This window comes from Geotrypetes seraphini, chromosome 6 (assembly GCF_902459505.1).
Source record: "Geotrypetes seraphini chromosome 6, aGeoSer1.1, whole genome shotgun sequence".
Taxonomy (NCBI): domain Eukaryota; kingdom Metazoa; phylum Chordata; class Amphibia; order Gymnophiona; family Dermophiidae; genus Geotrypetes; species Geotrypetes seraphini.
The window spans coordinates 174,998,583-175,012,401 of record NC_047089.1 but is presented as its reverse complement, the minus strand read 5'-3'; the positions used below and the strand labels follow the sequence as shown (position 1 = coordinate 175,012,401).

Genomic DNA, 13,819 nt, shown 5'->3' with positions numbered 1-13,819 from the left:
AAGCAAAAAAAATAAATAAATCGAATTTCTTTTCTACCTCGTCTTCTCTGCTTTCCTCATCTTCTTGTCACTCTCTTCCTTTCATCCACTGTCTACCCTCTCTCTGCACCTTCTATATGTCATCTTCTCTCCTTCTATTCCCCTTCCATAAACTTTATGCCTCCCCTTCCATCTCTCCCTTCACCCCCCTTGGTCTAGCATCCATCTTCTTCCCTTCCTTCCTCCAATGGTCTGGCATCTCTCTCCTCTCCTTCCCTCTCCCACACCCCCATGGTCTGGCATTTCACTCTCTCCTCTCCCTTCCCCCACGTCCATCAGCATCTACCTCCTTTCTCTCCCTCCAACCCAATTCCATGCAGTATCCTTCCCCCTTATGTCTCTTTCCCCTTTCCCTGCAATCTGCCCCCTTTCTCTCCCTCCACGCTTCCATACCACCCTGACCCCCTTTCTCACCCTTCACCACACTTCCATACCACCCTAACCACCTTTCTCACCCTCCACACCCTTACATACCATCCTGACCCCCTTTCTCTCCCTTCACCACCCTTCCATACCACCCTTACCACCTTTTGCTCCTTCCACCACCCTGCTATGCTCCTTTCTCTCTCCATCCAAATCAGCAAGGTCCCGCGATGACTACTTCTGCTACCTCTGCTCCGGAAGAGATAAGTGACGTCGGAGGGGGCTGGGCCGGCAGACGCAGGGAGTTGCAGCGAGGTCCTGCGATGACTGCGGGAAGTTCCAGACCCGGACGGCTGTGCACCCCCTTGAAGCGTGCACCCGGGGCAAACAACCCCCCCCCCCTTTGGTACGCCACTGTGCCTCACTGCTCTGCTAGGATGTCTGTGTGGCCAGTCTACTAAAAATGCTGGACTCTCCTACAGCACAATGGCTTGTTTTGTGCATTTTTCTTTTGGATGTGTTTTTTTTTGTTTTTTTTTTTCAAAAAATGGTTCAAAAAGATAGACACACATCTGAGAAATGGTAATTAAAAAACAAAACAGGATAAACATTTTGCAGTTTTGAAAACTGGTATGTTTGGTATTTGATTTTTGTGCATCTTCCGCAAAATGTCCAAACTCGGATTTGAACACAGTATCAAAATATCCCTTTAAACCTAAGGTGACCATATGTCCCATTTTGAACAGGACTTGCCTGTTCCATTGTTCCCATGCACAGCTTCGGGACGCCGAAATGTCACATTTTCAGGGACAGCGTTCCGAAGCTGTCCATAGGGACAACAGGACAGGCGATCGCTTCCCCTCCCTCCAGCACCGAAGTTGAAGCCTGCCCCCCCCCCCCGGACCAGCCCCTGCTGCTGCTGCCTACCGCTGTTTCAAACACCACCACCCCGGTCCACCTCTGCTGCCGACCGCCGCAACTAAAGCAGTAAGGTTCAGGTGCCAGCCCACAAACCTTCTTCCCACGTGAATTCTGACATCGGAAAGGAAGTTCTGAATTTCCTCTCCGACGTCAGAATTGCCGTCAGGAAGAAGGTTTGTGGGCTGGCACCTGGACCTTACTTTGCTTTAGATGTGGCAGTCGGCAGCGGCCAGAGGGAAGGGGGTGTTTGAAGTGGCGGTAGGCAGCAGCAGCGGGGGCCGCTCCGGAGAGGGGCAGGCAGGCTGGCTGGCTGGCTTTAGCGCAGCAGGAAAGGAGGGAGGTAGGCTGGCTGGCTAGCTTCAGGAGAGGGATGGAACAAAGGCTGGAAGGCAGTGAGGGGGACATGGGGAGGAAGCACTGGGGGCACTAAGGACATGGGAAGGGGCACTAAGGACATGGTGTGGAGGCACTGGGGACACTAAGGACATAGGAAGGGGCACTAAGAACATAGGAAGGAGCACTGGGGGCACTAAGGACATAGGAAAGTGGCACTGGGGGTACTAAGGACATGAGGAGGCAGCACTGGGGGCACTAAGGACATGGGAAGGAGGCACTGGGGGCACAAAGGACATGGGAAGGGGCACTAAGGACATGGGAAGGAGGCACTGGGGGCACTAGGACATAGGAAGGGGCACTAAGGACATGGGAAGGAGGCACTGGGGGCGCTAAGGACATAGGAAGGGGCACTCAGGACATGGGAAGGAGGCACTGGGGGCACTAAGGAAATGGGAAGGAAGGAGGGAGGGAACAGAAAGGGGCAATTATTGTGCCTGAGTGTAGAAAGAAAGAAAGGATGCATAGTCAGAAGGAAATGCAATCAGAGACTCATGAAATCACCAGACAGTAAAGGTAGGAAAAATAATTTTATTTTCAATTTAGTAATCAAAATGTGTCAGTTTTGTGAATTTATATCTGCTGTCTATATTTTGCACTGTATTTGTCTATTTTTCTATAGTTACTGAGGTGACATTGCATATTTTAAAGTCATCTGCCTTGACATCTTTGACCCTCTCCAATATAAATGATAATTAACATTTTCTCTGCGTATAGTGTGCTTTGTAGGTTTTTTTAATTTTATGGTTACCATTATGAAATAATAAGATATTATGTGTAAATTTAAAATGAATGGAAGAAATTTTGGGTGGGATTGGGGGAGGGGCTAGGGTGGGATTGGGGGGCGCGACTGACAATTAATAGATGTCCTGTTTTGATGAAAAAAATAAATGGTCATGTTATTTATACCTAAGGAAAGCAATGAGAGTCAAAGGTGCTAACCTATGTAGGAACAAAAAAAGGTTAACAAATAGCAACTGTGAAAAAAAACAAAAACCTAGAAAAAGCAGACATGGGACACACTGAATAAACAGTTTTAAAGGCCAAAAGTACAGACAGTTGGCTCTGATTCAAGACATCTCCTTGGCACCATGGCATTTTTATCTGATCCCTGAAAATGTTCAAAAATGTTCTAAGCTTTAGCTTGTCTGTTCAAGCCAGTAGTAAATGCTGTTGCCATAGTTACCATTTTACATAATAATTCTGAGAAAGATGATTTAAGAGAGCAACCTAGGACAGAAAAAGATGTTAGGCTGCATAAAAATAAGCATAACCACGCAGAAAAGATGTATTTCTGCAAGCCTGGAGGAGCACAGTTGGCCTCTCTTCCTTACACCAATGACAACGAAGATTTAGAAAATAGCCTTACATTATTATTGATGGGAAAGTAATAGAGATTATACTAAAATAAGGACAGTGAACTACTCGTATTTACAATCCACTAGGACTCAGGGATAGGCGATTCCAGTCCTCGAGAGCCGGAGCCAGGTCAGGTTTTCAGGATATCCACAATGAATATGTATGAGATATATTTGCATGCATTGCCTCCTTCAGATGCAAATCTATCTCATGCATATTTATTGTGGAAATCCTGAAAACCTGACCTGGCTCCTGCTCTCGAGGACCGAATTGCCTACCCCTGCACTAGGTTACAAGATCGATGCAGCATAAGTACATGATTTTACCAGAGTTAGATATCAAACAAATCATATTGTCCAGCCGACTAGAGAATCAAAACAAGAACAACCACTGGATGTGGTTTACTTAGATTTTAGAAATGCTTTTGTTGCAGACACACATATGAGGCTCACAAATAACTGTGCAACCTGAAAGTAAGTTGCAATTGTTGGACCCAATTAGAAATTGGTGAGAAATGACAGAATAAATGTCATTAACCACTTCTGAGAGAGATGGCCTTGTTATCAATTTTCTGTTTCTCTCTCCTTCACTTTCTGCCCTACAGCCATCTTTAGCATTAATTTTCAATATTCAACTTTCTTCAATTTTTCTTCTTCCTTCTCAATTCTTTCTACTATTCCATATCTTTCCTTCTCATCTATCCATGTGCACTACCTCCTCCCTCCCTCTGCCCTTCCCCTACCCTCCGTCCATATGTACCATATTCTCTCTCTTTCTTCTTTCTCCCCTATTCCCATCTTTTCGTGAATAGCATTTTTTTTTCCATTTCTCTTCCCTTCCCCACCTCTCTCTCTCTCTCCCCCCTTACTCTCCATCCCTGTGCAGCATCTCCTCTCTCTCTCTCCCTCCCCCTTCTAGTGGTCTGACATCAATCACTTTCCCCTCCTTCCCTTCCCTGGTCTGGCACCTCTCTCTCTTTTTCCCTCCCCCTCCAGTAGTCCATCTCTCTCCTTCCCTTTCCCCCTTCTTGTGATCTGGTATTTCTCTCTTTACCTTCCTTCTTCCTCCCGCTGCTGGGCCACTGTACCGGGCCATGGTGCGCCCTCACCTGGAGTACTGCATCCAGCACTGGTCGCTGTACATGAAGAAAGACACGGTACTACTCGAAAGGGTCCAGAGAAGAGCGACTAAAATGGTTAAGGGGATGGAGGAGTTGCCGTACAGCGAAAGATTAGAGAAACTCGGCCTCTTCTCCCTCGAACAGAGGAGATTGAGAGGGGACATGATCGAAACATTCAAGATAAAGACAGGTTATTCACCCTCTCCAAGGTAGGGAGAACGAGAGGAACTCTCTAAAATTGAAAGGGGATAGATTCCATACGAACGTAAGGAAGTTCTTCTTCACCCAGAGAGTGGTAGAAAACTGGAACGCTCTTCCAGAGTCTATCATAGGAGAAAACACCCTCCAGGGATTCAAAACAAAGTTAGACAAGTTCCTGCTGAACCAGAATGCACGCAGGTAGGGCTAGTCTCAGGGCGCAGGTCTTTGACCGGAGGGCCGCCGTGTGAGCGGACTGCTGGGCATGATGGACCACTGGTCTGACCCAGCAGCGGCAATTCTTATGTTCTTACCCTAGTCTGGAATCTCTCTCCTCCTTCCCTTTCCTGGTCTGGCAACTCGCTCTCTCTCCTTCCCTCCCCCTCCAGTAGTCCATCTCTCTCCTTCCCTTTCCCCCTTCTTGTGATCTGGTATTTCTCTCTTTTCCTTCCTTCTTCCTCCCGCTGCTGGGCCACTGTACCGGGCCATGGTGCGCCCTCACCTGGAGTACTGCATCCAGCACTGGTCGCTGTACATGAAGAAAGACACGGTACTACTCGAAAGGGTCCAGAGAAGAGCGACTAAAATGGTTAAGGGGCTGGAGGAGTTGCCGTACAGCGAAAGATTAGAGAAACTCGGCCTCTTCTCCCTCGAACAGAGGAGATTGAGAGGGGACATGATCGAAACATTCAAGATAAAGACAGGTTATTCACCCTCTCCAAGGTAGGGAGAACGAGAGGAACTCTCTAAAATTGAAAGGGGATAGATTCCATACGAACGTAAGGAAGTTCTTCTTCACCCAGAGAGTGGTAGAAAACTGGAACGCTCTTCCAGAGTCTATCATAGGAGAAAACACCCTCCAGGGATTCAAAACAAAGTTAGACAAGTTCCTGCTGAACCAGAATGCACGCAGGTAGGGCTAGTCTCAGGGCGCAGGTCTTTGACCGGAGGGCCGCCGTGTGAGCGGACTGCTGGGCATGATGGACCACTGGTTTGACCCAGCAGCGGCAATTCTTATGTTCTTACCCTAGTCTGGAATCTCTCTCCTCCTTCCCTTTCCTGGTCTGGCAACTCGCTCTCTCTCCTTCCCTCTCCCTCCAGTAGTCCATGTCTCTCCTTCCTTTTCTCCCTTCTTGTGGTCTGGTATCTCCAAGCCTCTCTCTTCCCTCCTCCTATTCCCTACCTTGGTCTGGCATTTCTGTCCTCCCCTTTCTTCAGAGGTCTGGCATCTTTCTTTTTTCTCTCTCCATTCTCTCGGTCCAGCATTTCTCTAATGCACCCTCCAACCTCCACAATCCCCCAGCAACCCAACTCCCCTGCATTCCTCCGTTCCATGGGATATGGTAAGGCAGCCGCTTTTTCTTCCTTCATGCAGCCAGCAGTATAAGTGAACACACGTTGCCTTCGGTGGCTCGTAAGCTTTCCCTCTGCTACTGCTTCCCGCCTATGAGGGGACAGGGGACAGGCAACAGGAAGCAGTAGCAGAGAAAGCTTCCTGGCCACCGAAGTCAGCATGTGTTCACTCTAGTGCTGCCTGATTCATGATTCGAATCGATTCACTGATTCGAATCAGGTGAATCGATTCAATTTTCCCAAAAAAATCATCCTCCCTATTCAATGACCGACCCTTCCCCCGTGCCTTCCTAAAGCAGGAGCTGCAGCGCTGCCTCTTGCTGGCTGTCCACTGCCGCTCCTGCTTGAGGGGGGAAGGTCAGTCAGAAAGGCCTCCCCCAGCTTCCCGCTCTTACCTCCTTAAGGCTAACACGGCAGCCTGCAGGCTCATTGGTGTTATAGTGATCCCTGCAGCTGCCCATCGTCCTCAGCAGCACGTTCTCTCTGCTACGTCCTGCCCCTGCTCTGATGTCAGCGACAGGATCATGGCAGAGAGAATGTGTCGCTGAGGATGACGGGCAGTTGCAGGGATCACTATAGCACTAGTGATCCTGCAGGCTGCCGTGTTAGCCTAAAGGTAAGAGCGGAGAAGCTGGGGGAAGATACAGGCTTGCGGGGGGGAGCAAGCAATCGTGGTGGGGAGCAGGCCGAAGAATGCCTTCACGGCAGGGGGCAGGCCTTTGCGGGGGGAGCACGTCTTTGCGGCGGGGAGCAGGCTGAAGAGTGCTTTCACGGCAGAGGGCAGGCCTTTGCGGTGGGGAGCAGGTCTTCGCGGCGGAGAGCAGGCCTTCATGGCAGGGAGGCAGGCCTGTGCAGAGGGAAGAGCAGGAAGAGTTCCTTCGTGGTGGGGAGGCAGGCCTGTGCAGAGGGAGGAGGAGGAAGGAGTAAGAGAGGTGAGGGGAGATGCCAGACCTGGGGTGAAGGGAAGAGAGAGACCAAACCAAAAAGAGGGGGAGGAAAGCAAAGGAGAGTTGCTGGACTAAAGGAGAGAGGTAGAAGAAATGCAAGACCACAAGGGGAAGAGTACAAGAGGAACAGATATTGCTCCAAAGTAGGTGGGCAGGGTGCAGGATGGCAGGAGAGATAGTAGGAGAAAGCCTGTACCTGGGTAAGGGGATACAAGAGGTAAGGAAGAGAGAAAGAAGAAGCTGGATATGGGGAGAGATAAGATGCTGGGCATGGAGGGAGCACAGGAACAGGGACAAAAGGGGGACAGTACTGGAGAGGAGAATAGGGACAGGGATACAGAAGAGAGATGCTCGATGAAAGGATAGTTGAGAAAAGGAGAAATGGTGGATCTGGGGATGGTGGGGTCCATCGCTGCAGCTGCAGGGGGATGGAGATGAAAAAAAAAGAAAGCTGCCAGACCTCCGGGGGAGGAAAGGGAAACAGAAGGGGAGGATAGAGATGAGAGATGGAAGATGGAAGGTTAGCATGGAGAAAGAAGAAAGAAGGAGAGCCTGACCAGAATACAGCCAGACCAACATGGGACTAACATGATTTCAAAAATAACCAGACAAGAAAAGGTAGGAAAAATAATTTTATTTTCTGTTTTGTGATTTAAAATGTGTATCCTTCCAGAGCTGGTGTTGGACCGCAAATGTGAGCTAGGAATTAACAGAGAGAGGAAAAGTATTTTTTGTTTGTTTATTTTGTTTACACCACAGGACCAGTATGGGTAGGAGAGGGCAAAGGGGGTGAAGAGGTTATAAAATAAACCCACCAGGATTTTTGGAAAAAACCACCTAATTGGGCAAGAAAATCGAATCGAAAAATAGATTCAATAGGCTGAATCGAATCAAATTGAATTTTTTTTCCTAAATCGGGCAGCACTAGTTCACTCACTCTGCTGGCTGCCTGAAGGATGAAAGAGCTGCATAGATCGATCCCATGGAGGAAGGGGGATGGATAGAACCCCAGACTGCAGGGAATAGCTGCTTGGCCTGCTCCAAGATACATCCTGGTGGCGGGAAGTGCTGCTCCTGGTTTGCGGCAGCCAAGAGCTGCTGCGCTAGGCTCTAGTGCATGGCCACACACCTGCATAGCTTAGAGGGAATATTGCCCTCTATCCCAATGCCATTCAGTATCTTGCCCCCTCACCTCCCCACCGCTGCTGTATGGCTACTAGACAGCGGTAGGGCGCTTACCGCTGCCTACAATCGGGACACCCATTTTTAGAAACTGTCCCTAAAACTGGCACAACTCAATCCTATTGCACCTTTAAGAGAGAGGAGCACAAGCTCTCTGGAATAAATTGCCATAAGAAATTTGTAGTGAACTGAATTATAAGAAATTTAAAGCAAGCTTTCAGAGTTTAGACAGGTATGGAAGTTAGCGTGCCTTCTTAAGTCTTTACAGGCTAAACAGACGTGGAAAGGTAGAGTGTGAAAGAGTATAGAGTTTGAGCGATTGTCTTTATTGAATGGATTTAATATTTCCTATCAGAAAATGGAGTTCATTTTGTTTATACTTTTAAGTTTTTTTTAATATTATTATTGTAAACCGCCTAGATCTGATGAATAGTAGAGGTATATCAAGTTCTTTTAATACTGCAAGATCCGCATATCTCAGTGCTCAAATGAAATCAATGTGATATCTAGAGCAGAGGTTGCTGACTGGGACCATAATAACCACAGTATAGTCCTACAAAGTGCATCATATATAACTTTTAAAACCCAGATAAAAAGGTGTACTTATCTGGGATGATGCAACATTTCTGTGATGATAATCTTCTGCTGTAGAAGTGAACAAAATAAACCAAAAGCACCTCAAAATCAACAATGCATTACATTACATTAGTGACTTCTATTTCGCCAGTACCTTGCAGTTCTAGGCAGATTACAAAAGAAGATAACTGGACATTTCCAGGAAAATTACCTAAAGGGTAGGGAAACAAGATTTTATGTATGTGATATGGAAACAAAACAACAAAAATGGAGGAACTGGAGAAAAATATTCAAATAAATCAAATGATATATCTCCAGTTAAAATCTGCACTGGTAGCAAAAATGCTCAATAGTTTAACTCCTTGTCAACACTAGACTTTTTTTGTTTGTTTATAAATCTTTATTGATTTTCCATTACTAACAAAGTGCAAGACAATATTCATATCCGTAACAATAACAAATAACCCTTTCAGACAATATACATTTTGGGCTGAGGTCCCCCCAACCCACTCGAACCCTCTTCTTACTTTGATGTAGCCTCCGCACCAGCACCAGCATGTCCTGTGCTGGTGCCAGTGCCCGAAGATCTGCTTCCTGTGCTGGGCCTTGAGCATGTGCGCATGCTCAAGGCCTGAGAGTTCATGTTCGACGTGAACTCTCAGACCTTGAGCATGCGCACATGCTCAAGGCCCAGCACAGGAAGCAGATCTTCGGGCACCAGCACTAGCACAGGACATGCTGGTGCCAGTGCGGAGGCTACATCAAAGTAAGAAGAGGGTTCGGGTGGGTTGGGGGGACCTCAGGTCGCAGGGGGGTGCCCGATGGCGGCGGGGGAATGCCGGTTCGCGGGGGAGGGACCTTCGGGGGGTCAATGCCGGTTCTCGTAGGGGGGGGGAGCAGCGCTGCTGGCCTCAAGGGGGGGGGGTGGAGAGTGGGAACCTATCAAAGCGAGTTTCCATTATTTCCTATGGGGAAACTCGCTTTGATAAATGAGCATTTTGGATTACGAGCATGCTCCTGGAACGGATTATGCTCGTAATCCAAGGTACCACTGTATATGATAGTACAAAAATAGACAGCACTTATCTTTGTCTTAACGTGGCTACAGCTTCCTCACTGAATCAATAAAAGCCGATGATGGCCAACGTTTCATGATCCAATGATCATTTCTTCAGGGCTCATGCCTTAAGTGTTAGCACTTTATGGGACTATACTGTGGTTATGATGGTCCCAGTCAGCAACTTCTGCTCTAGATATCACATTGATTTCATTTGAGCACTGTAGTATGTGGATCTGAACAGTCTTTAGCACATACAATTATTTGGTTATGCAAAGGATTGATTAGCTTATTTATGATTATACACTACATATAGTGGATTTTAATACAGTGGTACCTCGGTTTACGAGTGCACCAGTTTGCGAGTGTTTTGCAAAATGAGCAAAACATTTGCAAAATCGGCACCTTGGAAACCGAGCGTAGCTCGATTTACGAGCGCCCCCACCCGCGATCCAGCACCTGCCCCCCCCCCGACGCGATTGGGCACCCCCCCCCCCCCGCCGCTTCTTACCGTCATCTGGGCACTGGCATGTCCTGTGCTTGGTGCCGGTGCCCAAAGATCAGCCTACTCTTCTGCTGGGCCTTGAGCATGCGCAGATGCTCAAGGCCGAGCAGAAGAGGAGGCCGATCTTTGGGCACCGGCACCAAGCACAGGACATGCCAGTGCCAGTGCCCAGATGACGGTAAGAAGCGGCGGGGGGGGGGAGGGTGTGCCCAATCGCACCAGGGGGTGCCGAATCACAGGGGGGGGTGCCGGATCGCAGGGGGGCCTTCGGGGGGAGCAATGCCGGTTTTCGTGGTGGGGGGAACGTATCAAAGCGAGTTTCCATTATTTCCTATGGGGAAACCCGCTTTGATAAACGAGCATTTTGGATTACGAGCATGCTCCTGGAACGGATTATGCTCGTAATCCAAGGTACCACTGTATAAGGTATAGAGCCTGAGTTTAATTCAGCATTGAATAAATAAAGATGACAAATTAAATATATTTAATGCTTTTATTTCTGGAAGGATGGTTTTATTCCGCTTCCAAGCATCATCTAGTAGAGATACAAACTAGGACCCTTGCGGCACTAAATTATTTTTCTGTCATGACTGCAGAATGATCATCACAATCCCTGCATATGTTACCATTACTGCCATCTCCTTCGTAAAAATCCTTGGGGCTGTGACACACCAAGGAATGCTCAGAACTGGAAGAGAAGCTGCTGCCAGGACTTCTCATGCTTTTCAGTTCATGAGCACAAACTGAGAAGTCCCAGCAGTGACTGGAGGCAAGCAGCCGACTTCTACATTAAAGAAGCAGAGCAATGAGGAAGGGGAATGGCTCAGGAACTGGATGGTGGGGCTTCAGCATCCCTGCCAGCCATTTAAATGGGTGCTTCAGCTCTGGAGGGAGCCCATAAAAGTGAACATAAAGTGAACATAAAAGTTGTCATAATGGAACAGACAAAGATCCATTAAGTTTAAGTCCAGTATCCTGTTTCCAACAGTGGCCAATCAAGGTCACAAGTACCAAGCAAGATCCTGAAAGAGTAAAAATGTGTGTTGGGGAGGAGGTCATTGAGAAAGGACCTGGTGTTGCTAGTTATTAAGTGTCAGAAGGATCAAGCTCTCTGGATTCTGAAGCTTTAGCCTTCCCCCTCTACTTGGATATCAGGGCTGACTCATGGCATGATCCAGGTGAGGCACTAGCTCAGTAGGCCAAAAATCTGATCACAAGCTCATCCTTTACACTGGCAAGGGCATGTTTTGTATGGCCACCAGAACCTCCACAGGTTTAAATACCAGAACAGATACTTTCTGTCTCCATGTTTAAACCTGTATTGTTGCCAGATATCATACAGGGAGGAGAGCACAACAGTGAAAATAAACAGTTCTTGCCACTATTTAAAGGAGTGGTGCAGGCAACAGGGGAAGGATGCCAGAAACATAAAGTTGGCAGTGGGGGCACCATAGTCTCGAGCCTTTACTGCTAGTTATGTTATAACACTGTCTGTCAATATACTATAAGTTTATCTGTTTTAATATATCACAAATAATTATTTTGAAGACTGTCCCTTTCCCTTCTCCATGTTAGCTGGGCTACTATTTGTCTTGTTTGGGCCCAAATAAGTCTGACCACACCTTATAAATAATAACCTAACATTGGCCCTGTGGTTCCTCAGGACTGTAAGAGGACTGGAAAACACCCTTAAATCATTCATTAGCGCTGTATTAGCAGTCATTACTCATTCTGTCACTGATTAAGAAAAAATGAGTGAGCAGTAGCAGGAGGTTGTTTCCACATTGCAAATGTGTACTGCACATTTCTACATTTCAGACTGTCTTGATTGCTTAGATTGGAAGCTCAGAGTATCTTACTTTACAGGTTCTAAAAGTCCTGAAAAGGTGCAAAGGTATGTTTTAATGTAGAAAATAAAGTTGCCGTTATCTGATGCCTCCTGTCCTCAGCTGACTGTCGAGTCTAAAAAAGCATTCCTTACACCCTGCTACTACTGAGTGTATTTGAAGGGAAGACAGTTGCTGTATTTAAATAAAATTCTGATCTCCTGACAGTTTAAAAAACAAACAACCGTATCTTTATGAATTAATCGTACTTTTCCCTTTTATTCTTAGTATTTCCGTGCTGAAAGAGCACATTTGCACTAAAATTACTCTCGAAAGACATTTATTTTCCTTTTACTTCCTCTTACCTGGTAATATAAAGCCTACCATTTAGAACACTGCACTGGTAGTGAATGTTTCATCACGTGCAAACTATGTTTGTATGATCTGAACTCCCGTTAGCACGAGACAAGGCAGGCAGACAGCCATTACAGAGACAGAATGAGGAAGTGACACTGACCGGCTGTAATCCTCCTTCTTAAAGGCACAGTGCCCTAATTTTTAAAACGTTGAGTCAAAAATGTAAATAATAAAAGCGTTTTATATTGGTACTGCTTACAGTTTGCTGACCTCTAGCTATCTAATTGGACTAATTTGGGATACTGTTTTATTCAGGCAGTAAACAGAAACAAATGATCCTAAACTAATTTAGGTACCTTAATCTTATTAGCATTGATTTGAAGCCATAGTAGGTGCTAGCTCTATGGGTCTCAAGCACTCCCAATATTGACCAAATTCTTTCAATATGAACAGGGAATTTAGCACCCTCAATCATTTTGAAAAGCCATAATATACAGGCATGTTTAAACTTCTCATAGAAGGAGGAGGAATGGCCCATTATCTGCAACAATGAGCTGCAAATAAAATCATGATTCATTGTTGTTGTTGTTGTTCTATTTAAATTCATATATTTTTATTAATGTATGCCTAGCAGAGCTGCTAAGTTACCCAGTTCCAGGAGGGAGACTTTTTTGGTCAGTCCTGGTTTTGAACTTACTTGTGTAGTATTTGTAGACCTTGATTCTACATTGCAAGTTCCATGATTCATCAGACTGAGGTTGGCAGAAATCCAGGACTGGCTTAAAATCTTTCTTCTGGAGCTGGTCAATGCTGAGCAAGACAGAGATGTGCTGGATCTGGGCTGGGGGGGTGGGGGCTGGAGAGAGACAGAGATATGCCGGATTTGCCTGGAAGGGGAATAGGAGAGGTGAGACAGATGCGCTGAATTTGCTGTGAAGGTGAACATAAGAGGGATGAGATTCTGGACACACAGACTGAGGGACAGAGATTTAGTTATCCCTATGGTGACCATAGGTCCCGTTTTGAACGGGACAGTCCCGTTTTTGGATCCCCTGTCCCGTTGTCCCCACACACAGCTTCGGGAAACCAAAATGTCCCGTTTTCAGGGACAGCATCCCGAAGCTGTGCACAGGGACAACGGGACAGGCGATCGCTTCCTGTCCCTCCCTACCGCACCCCAAAAAAAATGCCTCCCTCCAGGTCCGCCGCCGCTCCTCTGCTTACCTACCTGCAGCTAATCGCGCCCGTAACGTCCTTTCCGACGTCAGAATTGCCGTCAGGAAGAAGGCTTCTGGGCACGATTAGCGGCAGGGAAGTAAGCAGAGGAGCAGTGGCGACAGGACCGGGGAAGGTTTAAATCGGGCCTGGAGGGAGGCTTTTTTTCCCACGGTAGGGAGGGAAGGAGATAGGCAGGCAAGCTGGCTGGCTTTGGCACGGCAGAGAGGTAGGCAGGCAGGCTGGCTGGCTTTGGGGGAGGCAGACTGGCAGGCTGGCTCTAGGAGAGGGAGGCAGGCCGGCAGGCTGGCTCTGGGGGAGGCAGGCCGGCAGGCTGGCTCTGGGGGAGGTAGGCTGGCAGGCAGGCTGGCTTTGGGGGAGGTAGGCCAGCAGGCAGGCTGGCTTAGG

The 13,819-nt window shown here is 47.4% G+C and overlaps 1 protein-coding gene across 2 annotated transcripts in view; it reads right to left on the bottom strand.

The window, feature by feature from the left end:
- The window catches only part of PNPLA4 (patatin like phospholipase domain containing 4), a 105,568-nt gene extending 93,233 nt beyond the window's left edge, over nucleotides 1–12,335 (bottom strand). The window contains exon 1 of one of the 2 annotated variants that reach the window (XM_033950330.1): nucleotides 12,205–12,335. The gene's annotated coding sequence lies outside the window, so the exon portion shown is untranslated. The remainder of the gene's footprint in view (nucleotides 1–12,204) is intronic. The other variant, XM_033950331.1, reaches the window with a different exon arrangement.
- Between the last annotated feature and the right edge of the window lie 1,484 nt (nucleotides 12,336–13,819).